General features: G+C 43.5%; 1 long non-coding RNA gene across 8 annotated transcripts; it reads left to right on the forward strand.

The window, feature by feature from the left end:
- Positions 1–961: 961 nt before the first annotated feature.
- On the forward strand, positions 962–15,762 carry LOC106034993 (uncharacterized). Of its 8 annotated transcripts, none has more exons than XR_010828947.1 (8): positions 962–1,297; positions 3,910–4,213; positions 4,816–4,957; positions 6,490–6,612; positions 8,303–8,404; positions 11,227–11,405; positions 13,106–13,186; positions 15,399–15,762. It is a non-coding gene; the product is annotated as an uncharacterized lncRNA (long non-coding RNA). The 8 variants fall into 8 exon arrangements; XR_010828946.1 differs by lacking the exon at positions 15,399–15,762 and adding an exon at positions 14,649–14,842; XR_010828948.1 differs by lacking the exon at positions 15,399–15,762 and adding an exon at positions 13,954–14,089.
- The last annotated feature ends 3,902 nt before the right edge of the window (positions 15,763–19,664 follow it).

Genomic DNA, 19,664 nt, shown 5'->3' on the forward strand with positions numbered 1-19,664 from the left:
GAGGCATGCCCGGGGGGTGTGCTGCTGGAGCAGCCATGTCCTTGTCCTGGGGTGCTGTCCGTCCCACCCCTGGGCCCCCTTCCCCCGCCCCGAGACCCGGCCGGCTCCAAGCTGCTCCCTGTCACGACGGATGGTGGCGGGGTTGTGCTGACAGGTGCCAGGCAAAGCACCTCGGAGGGAAGATTTATCGTTATTGTTATTCCCGATTAGTTGTTTTTTTTTCTTTTTCTTGTCGTTTACCCAGGGAAGGAAAGAGAAAGATTGCTTGTTCCGTGTGTATCTGAGTTATAGCTAATATAGCAACAGCAGGAGCCAATCCCATTTGAAGCCTCTAAGCATTAGAGTAAATCAACAGATTAAAGTGCTTCAGCTTCTGATTTTAGAGCCTGGGAATAAGCTTACAACTTGGATTAATGTATATAGTAGCTTCACTGGAGGTATTTAGCCTTCCTAGGGCATGGGCAGCAGTGATTTCTGTTTATGGGGCAGATAAACATGTAATTTTTTTTCCTTTTCACGCTTGCCCACAGGCACAGGTACGGTACATTTCAGCTCTGAAACAACACGTTCATTTTCACAGCTCTAAAACCATGATCACAGAGAAACCAAGTCAGAGCCTGGCTGCTCCGTGCCCCACTGACCTAGGGCCAGCCGGTGAGGAGGGAGCTCCATGACGCTGCCCGGTGGCAGGAGGCTCGATCCGGAAGGCTCCGCAGGGACACCCTTGGTGACAGGGCCCGGACCTCACCCAGGGTGACCCCATGGATGGGACTGTTTTTCTGGTCCGGCTTGTTCAGCGCACAGGAGCCACCCACCTTCTTTCTTTGCTTTCCAGGCTTCAACAGCACTCAGCCAGACCCTGCATAAACGTCCTCAAGCCTCAGCTTTGGGGCCCTTATCGGCAGTAAAAAAAAAATAAACCTTTTAATCTGGGACAAATTGCATTGTGTCCCCCCACCCGGTAAAAGAAGCAATCCCACTTCCCCACAGCAAAGCTTAGACCAACAGGCTTCCCTATGTGAACCTGAGCTCGGGCTCTTATCTCTTCTTCCTCAGGCTCCTTAGGGCTTGCAGGTGTGAGGGCCCCCCCTTCTCAAAAGTTAACCCCTTCTTTTTCTATCCCCTACCACAGGTTAGAAGGGACCTCTGAAGATCTCTACTCCAAACTACTACTACGACATGTAGTTTTGTTACAGTTCTGTGATATGCCCCTGGCAGTAAGTCAAGGAGAATGGGAAATGGGCAACTGTAGATATTTCTCTGGGCATTGGACTCAAAGCAGTCTGTTTTCCCCTGGGTCTGTATCTTATGGTTGATTGTGGGCACAACTGAGGTTATTTAAGCAAAATGGGCGTTTATAATGAATTCTCATCGAGCGTTTCTCTACTGTCAAGAAATGTGTACATACTGCAGCTTTTCCTGTTGTGCAGGGAGAAAAGAGAGTCGAAAGAGACGTTTTGTAAGGTGGTCTGTCTCTTCTACCACTGTGTAGAGACCTCTGCAGGGGAGCTATGCTTTCGCAACAGGGGAATCTCCTGCTCCAGACATTTTGTGCCCTGGCCTGTACAGAAAAATCCTTAGAGTTACTGTAATTTCCGTATGGTTTCAGACTGCCACTCTTCCTTGTGAGTTCATGGGTCTTAGGGGGAAGAGCAGAAGAGAGGCAACACAGATGTCAGCAAAGCAGACTTAAGTTATCTCCAAGGGCTGTGGGAGAGGACCATGTGGGATAAGTCTCAGGTTGAAGAAATTGCCATTTTCTTAAAGAATTATCATTAATGGGATAAATATAGATCAATATAGATTAGATATCATGAATAAATTCTTCGCTCAGAGGGTGGTGAGGCCCTGGCACAGGCTGCCCAGAGAAGCTGTGGATGCCCCATCCCTGGAAGTGCTCAAGGCCAGGCTGGATGGGGCTTTGGGCAGCCTGGTCTGGTGGGAGGTGTCCCTGCCCATGGCAGGGGGGTTGGAATCGGGTGATCTTTAAGGTCCCTTCCAACCCAAGCCATTCTGCGATTATGTTGTTCTGTATTGTCGTGGAGGAAAAGGGGAAGGGAAGGGAAGGGAAGGGAAGGGAAGGGAAGGGAAGGGAAGGGAAGGGAAGGGAAGGGAAGGGAAGGGAAGGGGGATGGGAAGGGAAGGGGGGAAGGGAAGGGAAGGGAAGGGAAGGGAAGGGAAGGGAAGGGAAGGGAAGGGAAGGGAAGGGAAGGGAAGGGAAGGGAAGGGAAGGGAAGGGAAGGGAAGGGAAGGGAAGGGAAGGGAAGGGAAGGGAAGGGAAGGGAAGGGAAGGGAAGGGAAGGGAACCAAGCTGGTTAACTTGTGAACTGTAACTTAACAAGGAATCAAATAGAAAGTGGAAACTAGATCCTCCTAAGGAAGAGTATAAAGCAGTAGTATGAGCTTTGGCTCAGGCAGGCCAAGGCAAAAAAATGAGATCTCATTAAAAGCAGATATGACAAGATAACATTCAGTGTAGGAACAATAGCTATAAGAGGAAAACGTGGCATATGTAACAGGCAGCATGATGCACTTGAAGTAGTCTTGAGGAGGCCAAAATACTCAGCAACGTTTTGCTTCAGCCTTCACTGAAAACATTAATCATGCAGGGGGCAAAGTACGTGTCGGATATGAAAGGCAGTGAACACTAGAGGTGGAGTTGAACAAGTAATTGTATTGAAAATAAATTACTGTCTTACTGCCCCTTCGCTGAGGGGCATTAGCTGACTCCATACATGTTACTTGTCCATTGCGTTTCAAGTTAAACAAGTTTGCTTAAGCCACTTCTCACAATAGTCATATGGTTATGAAAAAGGTTTGCACATGGCATATATATAACAGGCAGCATGATGCACTTGAAATAGTCTTGCATGCAATTTCACATTAGTGAACAAGCAGCATCAGGCCAGGTTTTCAAGAAAAAAAGTTGACAAATTGCAGGAAACTCAGTGGAAAGCAGGAATGATCAGAGACCCAGGAATCATTGTGTATGAGCTGTGTAGTTTGGGAAATAGGATCGGGTGGAGAAGCAAATCACAGGGTTCAATGATGTTACAGAGCACTGTGAAGATGGAGTAAAATTTTCTTCATGCCTATTGGGGCTTAACCTATAGGACTGGAGAATTAAGTTATGCATTAGGAGACATGTCAACGCTAAGGGGACTGTTAGGGGCTGGGGTGAAATGCCTGCTGAAGGTGTGTAGTCAGTTAGACACAGACATTGCTTGGGCCAGTGTTCAAATGATACAAGGGACAAATCAGGATCCCAAAGATCGATTTGGACATTCCTTCTGTTCCTCAAAACTCTGACGAACTATGTGAGTGAGATTAATGCAGAATAAAGTGTTTCTGCATCTTACCAACCTTGATCACCCCTTAAGAGGGGAGTGCAAGAAGTGGACAGATATATTTATGGCAGTGTTACCTGCAAAGATAACAGATTACAAGGGCTGAGATTTGCAAAAACCAACCTTTTGTTCTGCCTTTCTGCCCTTTCCTGTTTTCAGCTAAGTGATCCTTTGGTCTAATTTCTCCAAGAAGTGCTCTTGTGACTACCCCTAAGTAAATTTTATTATTTCTTATTGCTTCCATACAGACCCAGCATTCTATTCTTCACTGTGTCCTCTAAATAACCATATTAATTTCTGAACTGCTTTTACTATTCAGTGGATTTCTGTCTCCATTGCCACTGGCTCTGATTGATTTCTGCCAGGCTGTTCATGCTAAAGGTTTGGTAGCTCATTCTTAGTATTTGTGTTAACCTCTACTACACCATCACTGAATGTTTTTAAGAGCAAATTAGACAAGCATCTGTCACGGAAGGCTTAGATACAGTTGATTACTTTGAGATAAGACTGTGGAGTGAATGATCTCATGAGGTTGCTTTTCATCGTTTTCTGTATTTTTCAGAGTCCTTGTTAATGAAACCATACTGTATAATGCCTAATGGATTTACAGGAGTCACAGTGTTTTTGTCAGCCCTAAAGGAGGGAAAGAGGCTCCTCCTAAAGGCGATTTTGCGGCTCTGCAATGCTGCGCGGAAAAGGACAGGAATATTTTTAATACTAATTAAAGTCCTTTGTGATTGGCTGGAAATGGTTCTGTGGTCTGCAAAGATTCCAATTTTGAAAGCCCCATTTGAACAAAAGACTAATCCTTTTCTTCAGTGAACCATCTGGCACAGAAAAATGCTCTTTATTATGAGATTTCATGGGTGGGTATTTGTTTTGTTTTGTTCTTCTAAGTTTTCAAAGATTTTAACAATAGCATCAAGACAGTGTTGATGGATGGGCACATGCTGTATATATGGGAAAAAATTCTCTACCAAGAGTATTTCAGTGGTGTGAAATTCTTTGAACACATCTGTTTAAATTCGGATGTTTTATAGTTAGGATATTAAAATCAAGGCAGACTTTGCCCTCACTTACCCCCTCTGCAATCCTGGGGGTATGAATGAATTGCAAGTATTTGTGGGCAGCATTTAACTGAAAGCTGACTTACTGAAAGCTGTATTGTGACAGCAGTAAAGAAAGGCAGAAATTTTGCCTGTGAGGTCTGTTACTGGAAATAATGCAGTGGAAAAATAATGTTTGTTTATCCTGAGCATGCAAGGATAATCTGAATGTTTTAGTTTACATTTCAAAAGTTACAACTTCAAAATGTATAAGTTCCAAATAAGACAGAATAACTGTTGAAAATATTCTTGTTTTTAACATCTCTACTATTTATTATTGTTTATTGATACAGGAAGAAAAGAAAATCTTACTCAGAAAAAAATATGACTTTTTTTTTAATAAGCTTTTAATTTTATTTTAGGAGATATTTCTCTGCAAAATGAGAGGCTATCAAGTGTGGAATTGTCCCATGGTTTACAGTTCTGTTATGATTTCTATAGAAGACCTTGAAGAGCTTTAGACTCCAGGCAACACTCCAGAGCTATTGACCCCCAAACTGAACGGTGAGTTCATAATTCTTTGGTAGATGTACTAATTGATTTAAAAAATAATATTTTAAAATCTTCTTGGAGAAGGAGTATCTGTATTTTACATCTCATATAGCATGTTTTAAAGGTTTAATGAGAAATAACATTTTTTAAAATTTTGTTTCTGTCAAAAATGTAAAGATTAAAGCAATAATAGCCAGACAGCTTAACGGGTGACCTTCTGAGGGTCCCACTGCCTTTCAATCAATGTTTTTCAACCTGTGGTGTGTTAACCTCCAAGCATCATCAGTTATTTCTAAGGGATGCACAGACTAAGCTGATAGATACTGCACAGTAATCTATGCACATGAAATTTCCAAAGCTGCTCCACTAGAAAACTTTTAGGGACCACAAATTGAAAGAGATTGAGGAAAATATTGCTGCTACTTACTGGCTTAATATCTTGTCTGGGTACATTCACCCTCCAGATAAATAAGCTCTTGGTGAGCTGCAGGAGCTCTCAGAGTCTCTCAGTAACTCTCGGACCTAGTGTGGGGGCCAAGCCTGATTTAGGCAGCTAAATGACTTCTGACCAGAGCTGGCCTGCCTCTGTACCTGTCACTGTGAAATATCCTTAGTCAGCCTTCAGACTCTAACTGCTTTGCCTTTTCCTTCCTTTTTAGCAGGTCTCCTTCTACGCAGTGTATTTCTACATGTGGCTGTGTCCTTTTATAATCCGTTAGGAACAGGAGTGGTCATTAGCCATTGGGCTGGTCTGTGGTACACCCCAGTGCTCCTTGTTTCCCTCAGGCTTGCCCTCAGGCGGGTCAGGTTGCAGAATTAGGAGAGTGGGTTTGTCCACTGAACAACTGAGCATCACTATGCTCCCCTTGCTTTCCACCACCACTCAGAAGCAGCTTTCTGGTCACCTCAGCTCCAACGTCCTTGTCCTCTCCCACCTCATGACCTTGGATTTGCATTAGTGCCACCCACACCGATGCCCAGCCTGTGCAGATCTCTCCTGGCCTGTCCACCCCTCAGCTTTGCCTTTGCTGGTTTTGATTCCAACCTAAAGTAACAAGCCCGACAAAGCTAAGTCCTTTGGGTTTGGCTTTATTTGTATGTCACTGTGACAGTAATGCTCCCCCTGTGCTAGGAACTGACACTTCAGACCACAGATTTACGATACCCTCTCACTTACATTGAGACTAGAGCAGGTGAACATTGATACTGAGTCTGGATTGATTCTTGAGAAATCATACAGTTCATCGCTTTGCTCCAATCGGCCTCATTTTCCTCATGGGCTACCAGCCAAGTCTTGCTTAATTTCTGAAATGAAGTGAATGTGACATGTTAACAAGGATATGGGGCTGTCCGCCTTATCTCATGGTCACACTTGAGCCATTCTCTTTTTGACAGATACCAGGGGTGTATTACTACCACTGCAGATGTGATAAGAGAGCTCTTAAACATACATACCCAAAGCTGGAATATTTTCTATCTTAATCATCCTTGGTCCTGTGATGAATGACTAAGAATGACTGTGTTCCCGTAACACCTTATTACAGGACAACTTCAGAGCCAAAGAGCAGACGTGAGTCTGGTTGTCAGTCATTCTGCTGGCTTTCACGAGGTTCAAAAAAAGGCATTACAGCCACGTCCATGCAGCAGAGGTCATCAGCTCCTTGCACGTGAGTCACCACAGTTAAATACTTAATCATTTGTTGCCTTTGGACTTCTGTACTGAGTTTACGTGACATACAGAGACAAATCAGTACCTTCTGAAATGCCACGGAACTCATGTAAAGTTATACCAAAACTTCATTTTGTCCATCAAATTTAGTATGCTGAGAAAATTATAACTATTGCTTGGGTCTTCTGCAGTTCTGAATTTATGAAGTGATTTATTTGGAGTTGGAGTCAGTAAAATCTCCTGGACACTTCTGGAAGGTACCTCTGGCCCTCAGTTGTGTGTGTGCCCTTTTTTTTATGTAACTAAACCCAAAGTAAATCTGAAGATCTGTTTCTGGCAGATCACCCTAAGTTAATACTGAATTGTGACTATCTCAGGAAAACACATTCACTCAGAAGGAGACTGTGTCACCCTAGGCAAAGGATAGTGATCTCTGATAAAAAAAAAAAAAACACAAAACAACCGCTCTTAACTGGTGGAGGGAATAATGTAAATCTGCGGTTAAAGTAGCTGCCTCTCCTCTGGAGGAAATTGAAAGAAGAGCTTTAACTTTTCTGGGTGGTATCACTGCCTGGTATAATGTTGCCAGAGAGGTTATGTTTCCAGTTGTCTTGTTAGATAAGGAGCCTAGTAAACAATCACATATTTACAGTGAAAGCAAATGGCTGAAGTGCTTCGTGTCCCACTGGTTCCAAGCTGCTGGATTCACAAGCTGTATTGTGCATGTGCGTGCTGCTCCCTCCCATCAAAGTAGACTTCACGTCCCCTAAAAAAGTGGTCAGCTATGTGCCCTCCTTCCCTCTACAACACTGACCAAATAGAGATTTATCAGGTTGTTAATAAACTTCTGTGTTCTTACTTGTAGGTGATTACTCTAAGAAGAGGTTTTGTCCTCTCGTTAGAATGGATCCAATAGTCTGGTCTTGGGTAACTTTTCTCATCTCTGTGGTGTCCCTCCTTTTTCTGCCCCAGACAGACACAGACACGTATAACAATGCACGTGATGGCACTGGATTCCTATAATCAGCTCCACGTCCTTATAGTTGGGGCAGGACTGTGATAATGGGGAGAGCCAAGCGATCGCGTGAAATATTATTAATGTGTTATTGAAAGAGACTTAACCATAACTCCTTTCCACTCCTGAATGCAGGTAATGTTACTGGCCCCTCTGAATACATATATATTATATTTCATAGCAGCTCTTTGAGGCTAAAGTAGTCTACTTATTTATATAACTCATATGTTTACATATGGATGTAACAACTGTACCCTCTTACTTTTGTGGTGGTTCGTTATAATAATGTAAGGAAATATTTGGCATGGACAATGAGTGTAGTTATTCTGGAAGATGAGAAATGCAAATAGGCCATTCTGGTGATAATTAATGCTCTACCCATCTTACAGATTTTCTGTTCAGGCCCAGAGGAGTGGGTTAGCAAAACAAAGACAGATGGCAGCAGATTATTTGAAACACCTCTTTGTTAGCGTGTAATCGGTGCAGATCCCCCCTCCCACCCCCGCCTTCACTTGGGGCTCAGGCTAAAGCCCATTAAGTAAACGGAAAGACTCCTATTGATTTTGATGGGCACTTAGCCAAGGCCTCTGTCTCAACAACTTTCTCAGCTAAACTTTAGCCTACTCACCATTTTTGACCATTTGGTTTTTTTTTTTTTTTTTTTTTTTTTTAGGAAAGAAGAAACAAATGCTGATATAGTCAATTTTGGGGACTCCTAGGGAAGAGAACAAGCTGTACTTTTATATGTACAATATACTGCCTAAGTGTACCCAAGGTAAAAGGTCGTCCTGTTTTAACTTTGTGAGTTTTATGCCAATGAAGTTGAATCATAGGGGAAGTGTAGGGTTGTGGGATCTGGCTGAAATGTGTTCCCTGTCTCCCATCTGAGCTGCGTCACATGGAAGAGGTGGAAGAAGCTGGATTTGGGCATGAGTAGTCGAGTACTGCGTTCAGCTCTGGGGTCCCCAGCACAAGCAGGTCATGCACCTGTTGGAGTGGGTCCAGCTGAGGGCCACGAGAATGATCACAGGGCCGGAGCACCTCTCCTGTGAAGACAGTTTGAGGGAGTTGGGGCTGTTCAGCCTGGAGAAGAGAAGGCTCCAGGCAGGCCTTACAGTGGTCTTCCAATACCTAAAGGGGGCCTGCAGGAGTGATGGGGAGGAACTCTGTCAGGGAGTGGAGTGACAGGACAAGGGGTAATTTAGGCTTTAAACTAAAAGAGGATAGGTTTAGATTGGATATGAAGAAGAAATTCTTTACTGTGAGGCACTGAAACATGTTGCCCAGAGAAGCTGTGGATGTCCCATCCCTGGAGGTGTTCAAGGCCAGGCTGGATGGGGCTTTGGGCAGCCTGGTCTGGTGGGAGGTGTCCCTGCCCATGGCAGGGGTGCTGGAACCAGCTGATCTTTACGGTCCCTTCCAACCCAAACCATCCTATGGTTCTGTGAGTGCAGACCTGGGAGCTCTGCTGTGCTCAGGGAGAGCTCTTAAAGACTGCTGTCTGGAAAGCTTTGGCCTGAGATCTTGCTTCAGCTTTTGGGCACGCTTCCTTAGGTCAAGCTTTCATTTTGGTCTAAAACTTGTTTCTGTCACAACTTCCTAGAGATTGTTCATATTTCATGTTATTTCTGCAGATCTAAGTGAAGCACCTTACCCTGTGGCCATATATTAAATATATTCGTATCTATTTGGCTTTTCTGCATAGCATGTTTCTTCCTATTCGTGTCAAATGTCCATTTTTTTTTCTTTCTGTGGGTACGTGTAGACCCACAACCCCCTCCGATATCTTGGATTATGTGTTTAGTCTTCCTCACCAAATGTGGACAGTTAAAGCTGCAGGAGCAGTGCCCAGGTGTTTTTTGACAGAGGTTATGCATGCATTAACTCGAGACATCTATGCACAGAAATGAATCCCTCTCATGTAGCTCAAGGAGAGCCAGAGGGCAAGGTTTTAACGTGTTCGCGTGTTGCAGCACAGAGGCAACGCCAGAATCACAGAATATCCCGAGTTGGAAGGGACCCACAAGGATCATTGAGTCCAGCTCCTGGCACCACACAGGTCTACCCAAAAATTCAGACCATATGACTAAGAGGTGCAGAGGTGCACGGAACTGCATGGGTCTGGGTGCTTGGGCACAGACTGAGGAAATCCATCTAAGTGTAGGGCTGCCCTCTGTTGGCCAGCCAGTCTGGCCGAGTTAGCCTCTAAGGAAGGGTTTTGGTGTGTGGCCAGGACACGGGTTAGGGCAACGCTTCAGCTGCAGCTCCACAAGCCCTGAGCTGCAAGGTGGTGCAGGACGGTTTGGCTGCAGCCCCAGGCAGCAGCCGCCTGCCAGTCGCACTGGCAACATCACGCGATTTACGAAAGCAAGACCAGAAAGGGACCAAATGTTGCGAGATCAATACCTACATCAGGTGTTGTTAGATTGCTTCTGTACGACCTGGAGAACCTGGTGACGGAGCACTGGAACAGGCTGCCCAGGGAGGTTGTGGAGTCTCCTTCTCTGGAGATATTCAAGGCCCGTCTGGACGTCTACCTGGGCAACCTGCTCTAGGGAACCTGCTTTGGCAGGGGGGTTGGACCCGAAGATCTCCTGAGGTCCCTTCCAACGCCTACAATTCTGTGACTCTGTGAGAAGGAAATGAACAGCTACCTGAGGGACTTCTGTGTGCACTCCTCTCATCTCGTCATGCAACTCTCAGCAGAAATTAATAAACAGTCATCAGGATTTGCAGAAAATACTCTGCTTTTGCATGGCCTTCATGTGTACTTGTCACGTAACACACCAGCACGTGCGCTGGTTATTTGGTCGAAAAAGGGGTTGAATGCAGGTGTTTTATCCCAGCCTCTCACATACTTGTACATGGCTGATAGCATCTGAAATGTTCACAGGTGCACGAGGCAGAGCAGAGCAAAGAATGAGCCTGAAAACGAGCCAATTTAAAACCTCCAGACTGAACTCATCTTTCAGAGTGAGCCATGCCACCGGGCATGTTTGACCCAGGTGCCGAAGAAGGGTGTGCTGTGTCACATCGTGCTGCTTGCTCTCGGGCTTTGGCAGCTCGTCTCGCTACCGGACAGAATTGGGGTGGATGGAAATTTGGCCACCACTGCAATTGAAATCCACAAGTGTCAGTAACCACCAAGGACTCTCTCTCAAATATCACCCATGACATTTTGCATATGTTTAAAGACACAGTAGGTTTGCTGCATAGTTGTGTTTGTTTTTAATGATCTGCTTTTTAGCTTCTCTCCCTCAAAGCTCTTTGATGCAGATACACAGACACAGAAAACTTGCCATGAGCTGTTGTTTTCTAGGAAAAAGAAGCAGTGGTCCAAAATCAGCATGGGTAGAAATAAAAGATTTATGTTGGCTAAAATTGACTTACATATTTTCTATTAGTTGTTTTCTTTTTGTTACTATGTGATATAAACACCAACCTGTTCTGATTGTTCTGATTTTAAGGATTTGAAACAAATACACTTGGTTGTCAGCAGGTGGCTCTGCATTAAGTCTGAGCTCTGTTCTTGATGCTCCCACAGAACTAGAACTGTTTTGAATAATCTTTTTTTTTTTTTTTTTTTTTTTTTTTAAGGCAGAAAGAAGATAATAAAGGCTTAGGATTTGTCAATAGGAAAGATATTTGCCAGGGGAAAGATAAGAAAATGAAAATCGCTTGCTTGAAGGGAATGGTGGCAATGCTGCTAGCGAAAATGCCCAGTCATTGTAAAAGCAGCCATGTCATCTCTGATAGATACGCAACCAGATTTTCAGGTAATGCATCAGGCATTTTGTTTCTGTATGGGGGTTCTTTATTTTTTGTGCTTGTTGTTTTCTTTTCAAATCCCTGCTATTTACATAAAGGACATTGCTGAGGCATGATGTCACTGAGTGTCAACAGTGCCAGTGGAAGCACTGAAACTTTGGGTTTTAACTGTCTTGTTGCAGTAAATGGGAAATTTTCCACGTCCTTCAGTGGGAGTAGGGCTGGCTCCTCCAAGCCTCACGGTATCAGTCCAAGTGAGGCTGTGGTGTCTCCAGCAGTGCTGCAAATCAGACGGTGTATGAAACTAATCCAGCTGCAGCAATGGCTTCATGAATATACAACAATATATCCTTGTCTGAAGTTGTTCTTGTAGCTATCAAAACTGTGTTCATGATGTTGCACAGGAAGAATGTAAAGGCCGACTCCACAGCCCTCTGTGCCCTGAGCACCACGCAGGACTGTTACTTCTGTTTGACATTTTTCAGTCTCTCTCTTTTGAGACTGAAATTGCATACTGCCCTGCATGTTTTTCTTGTCCCCCCAAAATGACAATTTAACTAAATAAGCAGTATAACATATACTGGACGAAACAGAGGAAGGTGTTTCCCTGTGTTTCTTTCTTATTTTAACGGTGGGCAGCAGCTGTCTTCTATAAGCAGGTGAGATGATCCTTGGCTAACGTGTATGTAAAAGCTTCGTGAATTTATGAAAATAGTGAATTTGAGTTAGGCTTCGAGAAAGAAAACTGGACTATACTGGATGACTGGGTTGTGGAGAAAATACAGTGTATAAGGAGGGGAGGGAACAAAAGGACAATATTTTAGCCACACCTCAGTATTCCTGGCCATTTCCATATTGCAGCATATAGGTTGAGTGGATTGTACTTATGGCACTTAGGCTGGAGCACTTTCGATCTTTTTTATGGAGAAAGCAATGAGATCCTTTTCTGAAATTTAGCTCTGACACGTCTTCCGGTCATACCAATCCTGTTCTGCGACATTCTGCTTGGCCGTGAATTATTTTTCTGTACTTAGAGCTTTATTTTTAGTTTTTTTGGGGGGGGAAGGAAGGATATTTGTTTGTTTTCAGGATTCTACTTCAATGTATTGATCTAAAGTAACACTGAGCTACTGAAGTGAGACTGGAAGGGAGCAAAGAAGTAGGTCAGGTACCTGAGGTTCCCTGTGTACCTTGATTTTCAGTACAGCCATGCAATGGCAGAGGGCTACTGCTCTTCACATCCCTGCCACGCTGCATTGCAAAGAAGAGTTTGATGGTCTTTTGATTGCAGACTGGTGCTACCTAGCATGTGCTATCAGTTTCTTCTTTTTAAGCTTGAAAATAATGAAGATCAGTTTAGATCTCCAGGCTTCCCAGGGGACAGTTTACTGATGCTTATCTGCTGCTAACAGCTGCGTGCTGATGGTGCTTATTTTCTTAGTGCCTTGTAAAAGATATTGTGAAAGAGCAGGTTGGAAGGCACCCCTGGGGATTCCCCAGTCCAACCCAACTGCTCTAAGCAAAATGAACTAGAACAGGTTGCTGAGGGCCATGTCCTGGGATTCTGAATATCTCCAAGGATGGAGATTTCATAGCCTTTCCAGACAACCCGTTCCAGTGCTCAGTTACCCTTAAAATAAAACAAAATAAAATAAATAAACAAAACCAAACCCTTTTCTTATGTTTAAACTGATTTATTGTATTTCAGTTTGTACCCATTGCCTCTTGTTCTATCGCTGGACACCACTGAGAAGAGCTTGGCTCCATCTTCTTTCCTCCCTCGTGCCAGGTATTTATGCATGTTGATAAGATCTCCCTGAGCCTTCCCTGCTCAAGGCTAAACAATCCCAGCTCTCTCAGCCTGTCCTCCTGTGACAGATGCTCCAAGCCCTTAATCACCTTAGCGGCCCTTTGCCGGACCTGCTGCAGTACGTCCGTGTCTCCCGTGTACTGGGGAGCCCAGCACTGGACACAGCACTCCAGGCGTGGCCTCGCCAGAGCAGAGCAGTAGGGAAGGAGCACCTCCCTTGGCGTGCGGGCAATGCTCTCCCTAACACAGCCCAGGATGCCGCTGGCCTTGTTTGCTTCAAGGGCACATTGCTAGCTCGTGGTCAATTTGTTGTCCACCAGCACTCCCAGGTCTTTGCAAGGCTGCTTTCTAGCCAGACAGCTGCTGAAGTCTACGTGGGTGCATGGGGTTATTCCTCCCCAGATGTAGGACCTCACATTTCCTTTCACTGATCTTCATGAAGTTCCTGCCCGCACATCTCCCAGTTTTGTATCGTAACTTGTTGAGGGTGCACTCTGTCCCATTGTCTAGGTTTTTAATAGAAAGGTGAAACAGCATTGGACCCAATATCAACCCCAGATCCATCCACAGCAGCACTCCAGTGGTGTGAACTATCCCACTGCGTTTCCATTAAATTATTGCTCTGTGACTGCACACAAGTTGCAATAGTTTGTTGGTAGATCGTTCGGATTTTTGACCTCAGATTATTTTAAGACACAATTGCATAGATAATTGGGTTGAGTGGGTGTCAAAAAATATCCTTGTAGCTGCAGAACCCCTGTGCTTACACGCTAGAAGAATGGTTACCCCCACGACCACTGGAAGCAAAGTGAAAGTCAGGCTGCAGCGAGGGCCGGCTGCCCCCAAGGGAAGGGGCACTGGGTGCCCAGCATGACCAAAGGCCAGTGGGGCAAGGACCTCGGGGCCCAGTACCTGGGTGAGACAAGCAGGGTGCGTCTGGTGACCAGGATCAGTCCCAATCACCAGGCAAGTCCGTAGTGACGAGGTGGGTCCGTGGGGATGGTTACGGTGCCCATCAGTGCGGCACATAAATGTGGCACACAAACTAACACAAACGTGGCCATGATGTAGCTCCACAAAGGGCAAGGGGGAGAGCTTCAGCCTTGAAGTGGTTCCCGTGGGAAGAAGCCCCACTGAGGCTTTCTCCAGCTCTTTCTTCAAAACAGCTCTTATCAGCCGGTCTTCGGTGTCGCCGAATTGGTGGGCGGCTCTGCTCAGGGCCCTGACAGCGAATTTGTGAGGCTGGCTATTAGGTTAAACTGCCTGCTTTCCAAGAGGAGTAAACGGGAACTTCAAGGAGCCATAATAAAGATGAGACTTGGGGTTTTGTACTTCTGTCAGTGGGATGAACAAGAAAGGAACCATACAGAATTTACAGATTTTAATGAACTTCTACTCTTCTATGGCTAATATGAGTCACTCAGTATTTATTTCTTCTGAGCACTCTTTTCACATGTGAAGTTTGACTGTACTGGATTTACTGCTTCTCTGACTCTTCAGGAACTGGAAAACTGAGAACAAAACCAGCCTGATTAAAGCTCAAGAGTACACAGAACTTGCTTAACTGACAGCAAACATTGTGGAAGTTATTTACAACCAGAACAACACAGGCTTTGTTTCTTTCTTTTGTTATTATCATATAGATAATATTTATTTGTACGTAAAATAATAACTTCACGATACTTGAGGGTTTTCCTAATTTGCACACTAGTCTATTCATTTCTGTGATCGTTAATTTCTAGCATTTATTACAAAATAATGAGAAGCTCTTTAAAACTACACTGGTATGTGGTACAGTACAAAACCAGTGCTATTTTCCAAAGTACAAAGAACAACATTGCAAAAGAGAAGCACAACAGTTCAACATGGACATTTCTGTATTTTTAAAATAAGTTTTCATATCAAAATGTCTATATGGTAGAGATGAGTTTAACTTCCATAGGTGTCAATGGCTGGAGAGCATTCATTGACATTGTGCATGCTTACATGAAGAATTAGCCAGGTTTTGCTTTCTTGATCCAAACTCGGCTATTGGCTACATAGTCCGTGTTTGCCTTGACTTTATAAACATCTGAAGATAATTATTCTTAGCTTCTAGTACATAACTACAGAAGGAAGACATCTTAGACAAAACTACGGATAAGAAATACGAGTTGTAATGACTTTATGTCTTTTTTTTTTTTTTTTCCAGATGCACACTTAGGTTCAGATTTACTGCAGGCTAGCAAGTCAGTGGAAGGTATTCTGGTGTAAATAACCGGTCTTAATCTCTTTTGAAGTCAGGTTACATCTGTAAAACTAATTCCTCCTCCCACTGCTGTTTTATGTCTAGATGAAAATGTGCAGGGATAAAGTGCATCTGAAAAAAATCTCAGTAAAATATAAGTAATTTTATCATAAATTTTGGAAACACTGTTAAAAACCAGTCAGCCCTTGCAGTTTGTATACTTATTTCTACATCTGCAAAGTGAATGCAAAATACTAATATTGTATTAATGCAGCATGTCTCATTCTTGTTACAAATGGTAAATGATTACACCAGGTGCAAGGCAGAAAACGACCAGCATTAAATTTCTAGTTTCCTACATATATATGATAATTACATTTTACAGTAAAGAAATTCATTAAAATATTTGTTGTCTGAAACATTAAGAGCGACCCTGAGGCATGCTGAGCACCTGAGGTAACTACTTAGAATCACTCGGTGTCTCCAGACATCCTGGCTACGTGTCAGTACTTACGTCCCAGAAGACTTAGCTGTGATTTCAGCACAAAGACAACCGATAGCTTTGCTGAGTTACAGTGATAGTCACGTTGTGGCCCGAGTTTCACTGACGTCACCGAAGCTGTGCCCACTTGTGCCAATAGTGCCTTTGGCCCACATTTTCTTCAGTGGGGCTTACTGGCATTTTCTGGTGGCACGGCTCAACAAGAACAACATTGGACGGCACTTGGCAAGACAAAATATCTGTGTTTCTCAGGAGAACAATGTGTTGCTTATGAAAAAGGAGAAACAAAAGCGATGGAATCCTGGTTTTAGTTCCATGTTGTCTGACAGCCTGAATAATAATGCTTGAATTCATTTCAAAATAGAATAAACCAGTATTCCTGTTATGAATATATTCAATTCACGGTTTTGTAAGTGACCATTAATGTCAGTTTTTAGAAGAAATGCTATGTCATTGATACAGAAACAGTGCACTTGCATATATAGTTCTACTTCCCTAAATCATCCCAAATTCAAATACCACCACTGCATAGCTATGGCTAAAACAAAACCACTGTTAAATGACATAGACCTTTCACAGCTAATGAAGTTTTCAGCTTAACATGATAAAGTTTATCTGTTCTCTACTGACCTCTTTAATACTACCATAATCTTTCTGAGTGAGGAATGTGTCTGCGAGCCTAAGATTTTTACCTTAGCAAACACATCTGAATAAATGTTCTTCTTTCCTTGGATTAATACTTTGAATTTTATTGCAACTGTTGGCTGAAGGTACAGACATTCAGAAAATTAAAGAGAATTTTTGTGAGCCTTTGCATGTGCAATTTGTAAATAAAAAACTAGCCTGTTCTCAATTTCCATCTCAATTTATGTATTTATATATACACCATTATACATATATATATAAAAAAATTGTTCCACCTTTCTGAAATATTGGAAAATTATGCATGTACGTATATGAATATATGAATAATATTTGAATATTTTTTCAAATTGTACTGGCAGTGATTTTGGCTGGAACTGCTAGGGTTTCCTCCCAGGAGCTGCAAAGCACTCCTTTTGGAGCTGCTTAACGTTCTTCACTGTACACCAGGCGTTGCTGAGCCAGAGGAGCCTTTCCCTCCCTGCAGTCAGATTGGATCTTCTGCATGTGAAACATGTTTTTGGCTAGGCTATTTTTTCTTTTCTACTGTAAATAGGTGCAATTCCACTGTTATGTCCAATTCATCTCAGTAACTGTTGTCAAGATGGCACAGGCCTCTATTTTGAATCTATTTCAATGAATTGTGTAGCAATAGTTTTTAAATGCCGTATTATAAAAAATCCTGGGTATTCACTAGGAGTATACTAGCTTTCAGTAAAACTGAAAGTCTGTGACTAAACTGAAGAAAGCACGGTGTATTAGGCTATGATGTTAATGGGGCACACCGTGGTAGTGTGCATAAAAGCTTACAGTGCTCTAAATTAGGGTATGCACTGAAGTATTCAGCACGATTTCAATAATTGTATAAAACTGAATCCAATTAAAGAACCTTCTGAACATTCATTAATTCTCATACCAGCTCTGTGAGGTGGGTCTGTCTGTCTGTGGTGTTACCAGGCTGCATTGCAGTACGTTGTATGTATTAACAGATTTCATAGCAGTATACGAGAGAAATAGTACACTTTGGTAAGCTGCAGTACAGAATTCTGATTCTCCGTGTTGTGAAATACCTTCCAATCCCCATTCCCATTCTGTGATGAGAACGGACACACTTCAACCTTCAATGCATTTTACTCTAAATAGAGTGGGCTGTAAAGAACAGAAGCACCAAACCACTATCATAACACATTTTAAAATAAAAATTTTTGGAGCAAAAACCCTGGAAATCCAGTTACCATCCTTAACAGTTATTCCTCGTTTGAAAACAAGTAGGTCTTTTGCAATCTGAACACAGCATGCATATAAAATGCAGTATCCTGTAGTGCTATTGTCATGCAAGGTCCCTAAATTAAAGGAAGATGGAATTCCTCTTTCCAGTGTCGGTGGATGATTTGTCACATTCCTTAGCGTTGTGGGGATGCTTTATGAAAGACCTAACTGTAACGCACTGTACAATGGAAACTGCTGTAGGATACTTAATTCTGATTGCTTTACATTTTCAGTCTTGATCACACAATACTGAAACAGGGCATGTTTTTGTATAGTTTCCCTACAGGCATAAAGAAATAAAAAAGTTAAACTGTCTTGGTCACTCTAGGAAGCTAAAGGGGTTTGTGTTAATTTGCTGTAGTGGTTTAAGTCTCATTTTATTACTCAAAGATTCTCTTGCACTTCTGTGCACGCACTGACTAGGTCCAGCCTTGCTGAGGAACTAACATAACTCAAGTATTGGTAGCTGTTGGAAAGTGATTTCATTGTTTTAACTGAATCTGATGCCAACAGGAACAAAAATCTAGATGAAAAATGGAGAATGCTGCCAGTGGGCCCTTAGGTAAGAGCTCCAACACACGCAATTCCTCAATACGGTGGGATTAGCAATGGGAAAATATCAGTCCTTTGGCACATACGCAACATGCTGATACTTGTCCTGTAAGATCTGCTGAGCTCAACAAGACACATTGCAAAGGACTCAACCACCAACCATTTTGCTGGAGTTCACGGGTATTTCCACTGCTTATTCTACCAAAATGCCCGTATTCGCATGCCCATGGGAGACCAGGCTGGCCAGCTGGGAAGTGTGAAATGTTCCAAACCACCAAGCTGGTGAGGGACACGGAAAGAAAATGAGAAAACGCTGAGAAGCTGAGCACTGTTTGCTTAGAGGAAATAGTGACTTTTCAAAGGATAGACATATTTGTGCCACTGTTAGCAGAGAAAATCGTCTGTGAGCATCTGTCTCAGACGTGTAACTACAGATGCACATATGTACTCCATAATGTATACAGTGGAAAACATTTGCAGCGTTTTACAATAGCCAGTAGGAAAAAAACCACACATGTTTAACTAGGTATTTAGAGGGATTTAAGGTTCTGGCTTATGCCCTGCACTTACTGTATTATGAATGCACACGCTAGAAGGGAGAGCTGACGGATATGCATGCCGAGCAAAGTTTCGGCTGTCTAGCAATACAAAACAACGGAAGGACAAACTCCCATACAGTTTATTTCCATCAGTATGTGTAATCAAAAAGTTTTAAAGCTGTACCTTGGTCAAAAGTTTGAACTGGTGTAATTTGGCTCTGTCCTGCCTGCCCCGTCCGTACCCCCTTTGCTGCCTGAAGTCAGCTGCTGCTGGTGGCCAGGGAAATTGGCTTGGGAAAGCGATCTGTCTGTAAAATAATCCCGTTTTTGTTTACTGGGGTACTTTGCAGGCAGATCACTTCGCTCATCTGGTCCACTGGAAGGATTCAAAAACGTCTGTACTGGCACGCAGGAGGCAGGGGAGGTGGGGAAAGGCGGGATTGCTGCTTCGCACACACAGCGCTGGTTTAACGGGCTCGAACTAGGGCCCAAATGCAACTGCATGCAGGGCACCAAAGAGAGTTTGTGAGTGGATTTCTGCACCTCTCCCTTCCCACCACCTTCAGTTTAGCATTTCAGGCAACACCCAGATCTCCCGGCCTGGCCGAGCCCCATGCCACAGGGCCTGAAGTGGGTCAGGGCCTCTCTGTGCCGGCAGGCCGAGCCGACAGGAAACCTCACAGGAGAGGGGGCTGCCTCGGATCCTTCCAGCAGCTCCTCTCCCAC

Source organism: Anser cygnoides, chromosome 2, assembly GCF_040182565.1.
Source record: "Anser cygnoides isolate HZ-2024a breed goose chromosome 2, Taihu_goose_T2T_genome, whole genome shotgun sequence".
In the NCBI taxonomy this organism is placed as follows: domain Eukaryota; kingdom Metazoa; phylum Chordata; class Aves; order Anseriformes; family Anatidae; genus Anser; species Anser cygnoides.